Genomic DNA, 7,596 nt, shown 5'->3' with positions numbered 1-7,596 from the left:
AATAACAATTGAATAACCATCAAAAAGTAAAAGCAAATGGACCAAAAAATAGACCATGTAGTCATACAGGAACATTAACAAAAAAAAAAAAAAAAGAATAAAGGGAAAGAGAAGAAAAAAAAACTGCAATATCTGGGGAGCAGGCAATAAGAGAAAAAAGGTAGAGAGGGAGATTAATAAAGAGAAAAATGGGAAAACGCAAAAAGAAAAACAACTAATGGGGTTAACCATGAGAAAGAAAACAAATTGCAACCAGGAACAGGGAAAAGAATAAAAGCTGAAAACTAGAGCCTGGGAGGGGAAGAATAAAGAATAATAGTAAAAAGGACAAAAGTAATAATAATAATAATAGTAGTAGTTTTAAAACAGACAAAAACAAACAAACTAAAAAACACAAAAAAGAAGAAAAAATGGGGCAGGGTGGGGCAGGGCACCCAGGCTCTGGTCCGAGCACACAGACTGGGATGGAATTCCTGCCAGCCCAGAAGTTGGGTAGGCATGAGGGATGGCCACACCTCTGGTTCACCAAGAGGGTGTAGGGTATAAGAGTAACAAGGGGAATGTCGTACCTTTCCAGCCGTCTGGGTTCGGAATGTCCTTCGGGTTCCTGGCTAGGGGAGCCTGTTCTTAAGTCCCTGGAACCTGGGCAGACACTGTTGCTTTAAATATCCAAAATGGTCAAGCTACTTGTAAACATTCAAAATGGCTGCACTCTCGGGACAGGCAAACATCCACAACTCAGCCTGCCTTCCTCTTCGCTGTTTCCCCTTTTATTCCCAGCCATCAGAGCAGGCCTCCATGTAGTCCCTGGCTAGCAGGGCTGATTTATAGGTTAATTCTTAGGTCCTATCACCACTTGGCAATATCCATGCTGTCTGTGCCATCAGGATCACTGCCAGACCGCAGCTCTGTTTTGTCTCCTTTTTTGGTGTTTTCATGCAAATTCTTCTACTAGTTGGAGTTTAGTCCACTTCTATTTCCTTCCCTTTAAGGCTCAGGGGTCCAGGATTATCTTCTGTATCTGTGTAAATTGGTTCCCCTGTTCTGTGTTGAAGAGGCTCTGTGCAGTCTTTCTGCCTATGCCACCATCTTACTGGAACTCCTGCCCCCTAAGGTTTTTAAGGCTGTAAATCTTCTGGAAGCAGACTGCCACATCTTTCTCCTGGGGAGGAGTTAGTGGGTTTGAACTACCAATATTTTCATTAACAACAGAGCTCTTTAACCACTGTACCACTAGAGCTCCACCATTAATTTATATGGGAAAAACTTTTGAGCATTCCCAGACCCAAGAAAAGTGACCTACCAAATCATACCAAATAGCATATAAAACCTAAAACATATAGGGTTCACATTGTCACATTTGAAATGGTAGCCTAGAGAGAGGTAGGTATATGAGGCAGGAATATGCAAGTTGACCAGGCAGTCGATGGCAGCCTTCACTTTAACACAATAATTCTGATGGATTTAGGAGCTTATGTTTGGTTGGCAATTAGGAGCTAACTACAAAAAATGATGTTAGGTGATCCCAGAAACAGCTTGAGAAATGCCAATCATGTTCTTCCCTTTTGTTTTCTAACTCCAGATCATTGCATATTTCATTGTAACACTTTACCTTGTCTTCTTGAGCCTCCCTTTGAAATCGTCTGGAAGCTAGAAGTCTGAAGTCAAGGTGTCAGCAAGTCGATTCTTTCTGAAGGTTCTGAGGGAAAATCTGTTCCCTGCCTCCGTCCTAACTTCTGGTGGTTGCCAGAAATCTTTGGAATTCCTTGACTTGGAGCTGCATCACTGGAATCTCTGTCTTCATTGTTACATGAGGTTCTCCCTGTGTTTTTGTGTCTCTGTCTTCACATGGCCCTCTTATAAAGCTACCAGAAATTGCATTTAGGGCTCACCATAATCTAGTATGACCTCATCTTAACTTGATTATATTGCAAAGATCTGCTTTCCAGATAAGGTCACATTCCCAGGTAACAGGAGTTAGGACTTCAGTATATCTTTTGCAAAGAATTGAAACCACAACATCAAAATTTTGGAACTTTTATTTTGCTTATTTCATTTTTCTGAAATTACTTTTCTAAATCATCTGTATCTCGTCTTAAAAACATGAAAACAACAGGTGACTATCATACATAAGTGTTGGTATGTTCTTTTCTGTTTTATAATATGTATGTAAAAATATATCCTTTTTTGGATTCCTACATCAGAGTAAAAACAATATGGTTTTTAAATTTTATAATCACTAAATCAACCAAGCAAGCTTGTAATTTCAAATATATCCAATAAGTATCCAATGAATAATTCCTGTGTATAGGGGACTATTCTAAAAATTGTAGGATATATGGAGATGGGTGAGATACCATCCCTGTGTTCAACCAGGATAACATAAGTACAAAAATAATGATACATGGCAGTCTATGACGATATGACTATAGATACACATAGTAAAGGATCCATGTTCAGTAAAAGTAGGGTATTGTTAGTGCCATCTAATCCATTCTGACTCGTAGGGGCCTGTATACAACAGAACGAAATGCTGCCCCGTCTTGAGCCATCCTCACAATTGTTGCTTGTTTGACCCCATTGTTGCAGCCACTGTGTCAATCCATCTCAGTAAGAGTCTTCCTCTTTTTCACTGACCCTTTACTTTAGCAGGCATGATGTCCTTCTCCAGGGACTGGTCCCTCCTGCTAACATGTCCAAAGTGTATGAGACAAAGTCTTACCATTCTCGCTTCTAAGGAGTATTCTGGTTGTAATTCCTTAAAGACAGATTTGTTCATTCTTCTGGCAGTCCATGATACAGTCAATATTCTTTGACAGCACCACAATACAAAAACATCAACTCTTCTTCAGTCTTCCTTATTTATTGTCCACCTTTCATGTGCATTTAAGGTGATTGAAAATACCATGGCTTAGGTTAGGAACACCTTAGTCTTCAAAGTGACATCTTTGGTTCTTAACACTTTAAGAGGTCGTTTACAGCAGACTTGCCCAGTGCAGTACCTCTGATTTCTTGACGGCTGCTTCCATGAGTGTTCCATGGGTGGATCTAAGTAAAATGAAATCCCTGACAACTTCAGTCTTTTCTCCATTTATCACGATGTTGCTTATTGGCCCAGTTGTGAGGATTTTTGTTTTCCTTGTGTTGAGGTGTAATCCATACTGAAGGCTGTAGTCTTGGATCTTCATCAGTAAGTGCTTCAAGTCCTCTTCACTTTCAGCAAGCAAGGTTGTTTCATCTGCATATCACAGGCTGTTAATGAGTCTTTCTCTAGTCCTAATACTGAGTTCTTCTTCATATAGTCCAGCTTCTCAGATTATTTGCTCAGCATATAGATAGAATAAGTATGGTGAAAGGATACAATCCTGACGCACTCCCTTCTTGATTTTAAACCATGCACTGTCTCCTTGTTCTGTTTGAATGACTGCCTCTTGGTCTGTGTACAGGTTCCACATGAGCACAATTGAGTGTCTGTAATTCCCATTCTTTGCAATGTTATCCATAATTTGTTATGAATCTACTCAATGGCAATGGAAAAAGTAGGATAGAAAGGCAATATTGGAATCATGGAATCTTAGAAGTTCAAGGATTTTACAAGTCTTTTAATCCAGCTCTCAATTCAGGAATTCTTCTAAGAATTATACACAGGTCATCTTTAGTCTTAGTTTAAAATCTTGTAATCTCAGAAGACAGCTCATTCTGTTGTTGGACAACACTCACTTTTACAAAGCTCTTACATTAAAAGGGGGAGGGGATGGTTGACAAATGCCAAGAATTGCCAGCAGCCACCAGAAACTAGGAGAGAGGCTCACAGAAAGAATAGACATGGCCAAGACCCGGTTTGGATTTTTAGCCTTCACAACATTGAGAGAATAAATTTCTATTCTTTAAAGCAAAAAAGGGAGGGGATGAATTTAGAATTTGTATCTAGGTGGCTTGCTTCATTGACTTGTTTAGAGTTGAGACAAATCAGAAGGGCTATTAAAAGCACATGAGTTAAGATTCTAACTCTGCATTAATTTTTGTCTCTGTTCCTTGAAGTATTATTACTCCCACTTCAGGATATATTTAATCTCCTAAATGAATTTTTAAAATTCACCTCGGAACAAGTATATATAAATATCCATGATGACAATGCATGTATGGTACGTTGGATATCTATGAGGAAAACTAATTACAGCTTATCTAGAGTGTTTTTAAACATCTTAGATCTTAAATGTTGACCCTGAAAAATCTGTCATGTAGACTTCTCTGCCAGTTAGTTGAAATTGTACATTTTGGACAGGCCAGAGAACTATAGGTCTCCCCAAAATTCCATGATGTCTTACAGATTTCTTACAATGTGGTTCTTAGCCCAAGAGTAAATGAGATCAACTTTCAGAAGTGTCTGTAAGGTACTGGAGGAGTGAGCTATCACAGCGGAATGTCACAAACTTGTTTAACCCTGTTAATAGTGAACAACTTAATGACCGTGGTCTCTCAGAAGGAATGCATTCAATTAATGCAGCTACTAACTGAATCCTAGAAATTGACCCATAGCTTTATGTATGAAGTTGGAGATCTTTATGTCTTCATTGAAGGAGCCCTGGTGGCACAGTAGTTAAGCACTTGGCTGCTAACCACATGGTCAGCAGTTCAAATCCACCGTTGGCTCCGTAGGAGAAAAGCCCTGGCGAGCTGCTCCTGTGGAGATTAAAGCCTAGGAAACACTGTGGGGCAGTTCGACTCTGTCCTGTAGGGATACTGTGAGTCGGAACCAACTTGTTGATACACAACATGGCAACATAAATTGGTAACATAAATGTTCATGTCAGCCCTTTGAGGGAATGAGCAGGAGTCAGGAGACCTGACTTGTAGTGCCAGCTCTGCCACTAGCTCTGTGTGACTCTGGGAAGGTCACTTCACCTCTCTGAGCTTAAGTTCCCAATCTCGAAAATAGAGTTGGGCTAGAGAGTTGTAAGGCCCCTGGCCCTCTTAAAATGTTACTGATTCTATGAAAGCATCTGCCATCATGTTCGCTAGCACAACAGTGAAAACAATGATGGCTTTAAGCTTCAGGATGCGTTAAGAAAATATTGAGAAAATTAGCGAGCTTTATACCTAAGATTTTTATTCTTGCTGGCAACAAGAAACTCATTTTTCCAGCCTCATCAGTAGTTTCCTCTCTCCTCTGAATTATGCATAATTGATGATGAAATGGAGAAAGCTCATTTCCCCTTGGTTTCTTGTTTTGTGTGAATAAATGAACCTCTCAGGCTTTCCATATTAATAACAAGTCCTGGCAACAAAGTACTCACCATCAAATTGTCTTTCTGCTCTAACTGCATCTCGAGACAAAATAAAGATACACTTGGTATGTATGTTTCAGAGATGCAAGGGAGAGGTGACCAACAGCTCCAGCAACTGAAAAAAACTCGGCTGCATTCCCCCTTTGGAAATACTCAACTATCGCTGAAAAGCTGACCCCAGCAAGTTTTGCCTATTTCTTCGATAATTACTATGGCTAAAAGAAAAGCCCCCTGACTTACACTTAGGTCATTTCTTGGCATAGCTCTTGTTCTTGGGTTCTCGCCATTGAACACAAACGAAAAAAGGACACACTTAAAAGTCACGAGCAGCTGCTCTGTGACTTTGTGCTGTGGAAGGAAATACTTTGGCATTGCGTTATCCAGCAGAGGGACCTAAGGATACTGTTCATTTCTGGCTTTGCACTGCTGAGGGTTGAGTTTGCGTCTGTAACTGGACTTACATTAAACTGGGCAGTGCTTTCTGTTGAGTCCTATTTTGGGATATTCTCGTCATATGAGTGGGGTTTCTGGAAAGGAAGGTGCTGGGGCCGCCATGTCAGGCTGCCTGGCTCCCTTGGCTTTGATGGAGAATATGTTCTCCTGCTGCAGTTTTCATAGCTGACTAGCAGAGATTTTTTAAACGTTCACAGCGTACAAAGCTGGTGAGAGTCTGGGACAAGTGGCATTTGAATTCACTGTGATGGCTTCTTAATGTCCTTCTGGGGAACAGGAGCCTCCCAAAAGGATAATGGTGAGGATTGAACAACATGATGAATGCAGTTAATGACACTGAGTAGTCCATGTAAAGAAAGGTTGAAATGGCCAATGTTTTGTTATATAGATATACTCACCACAATTTTTAAAAGCCTTGAAAATGTGAACACCTTTTGATCAAGCAACTGTAAGGCATTTTCTTAAGGAACAATATAGCACAGGTTGCAAAGGATGTTCATTGCTCTATTGTTTGTAATTGTGAAAAAAAATAGCTGCAAAAAACCTCATGTCTAATACTAAAGGATTAGTTAAGCCATCATTTCTCAGGGTGTTTTATGGGTGTTATGAAGAATTAAAGAAGTGGGGTTCATGGTCAAGCAAGTTTGAGAAACTCGATTAAAGTTAAACTAGCTGCTTTTACATTGTAAAAATCCAAGAGAGGGGATATGGCAGGAAGCCTTTTCAAACTGCTTAACGTAAGTTCCCATCTTGTGGGACTGGTATTATGTAGAACACACTTTGGGAAACATTGGGTTAGGCAAATTACATTCACTCCATGGATATCTCTGTACCTGATAAGAATGATGATACAGTCATAAATCACTCGACATGGAAAGATGTTTACACTCTATTGTAAAATAAAAAACTGGTGTCATTAATGGGATCTCGTTTTTGTTTTTGTTTTTAAAAAAGTACATGTGTATATTTCATATGGATGTATAACACAGAAAAAAAAAAAAAACTCTGGGAGTTTACATCCAGAATGTTTACCAGTCTCTAGAAAGTGGGAATAGGGATGATTCGATCTTCATTTGCTGTTAGCTTTCCTTGTCTGAATTTTCTGATTTTTCCACATGGAATAACTGTTACATTTGTAATCAAGAAATAATAGAAATTAAAATAAATGTGTTTTAAAAACTCATATGCAGTTATTAATAATGGGAGGGGGGCAGGTAAGAGGGTCAGGACTGCCTTAGCTGTGTATGAGCTTTCACTTGCCTCCATTTGAACTTGCATCAAAGGAGAGTCAAGGAGCATTTCAACTGTTGGAAAGTGCTAATCATTCCAAAATTCTTCCTGGTATTTAACTAAAATCTAACTTCCTTCCTTTGGTCCTAAATTGTCCTATGGAATACCACAAATAAACAAAATCCATCTCCTCCCCCATAGACAGACCAAATATCTGAATATCTGAAGATATTTGGCAACTGCTATTATGTCCCCAAGGAACTCTAGTGGCTCAGTGGTTAAAGCATTGGGCTGCTAACCAAAATATGAGTAGTTTGAACCCGCTAGCTGCTTCATGGGACAGAGGTGAGACTTCCATAAAGTTCAGGGGGGCAGGAGTGTGTGGAGGGATGGACACAGGGAAGAGGTAATTATGGGGAGGAAGTGGGAGGGGAGCTGTTGCATTGGGGTAAATTGTAGTCAACGTCATGAGACAAAGTATATGTGAACTGCTGTATGGAAGGTGAATTTGCTCTGTAAACTTTCACCCAAATCACAATTTTTTAAAAAAAGCATTGACCCATGTCACTTTGGTTTTGTATATTTCACTGTATACAAATTATATTTCAATAAAATGTATTAAAAA

The sequence above is a fragment of the Orycteropus afer genome, unplaced genomic scaffold, assembly GCF_000298275.1.
Source record: "Orycteropus afer afer isolate SDZICR_OR568_19922 unplaced genomic scaffold, OryAfe1.0 scaffold00287, whole genome shotgun sequence".
NCBI classification, from domain to species: domain Eukaryota; kingdom Metazoa; phylum Chordata; class Mammalia; order Tubulidentata; family Orycteropodidae; genus Orycteropus; species Orycteropus afer.
The sequence above is the reverse complement of the archived record's forward strand: the minus strand, read 5'-3'. Positions refer to the sequence as shown.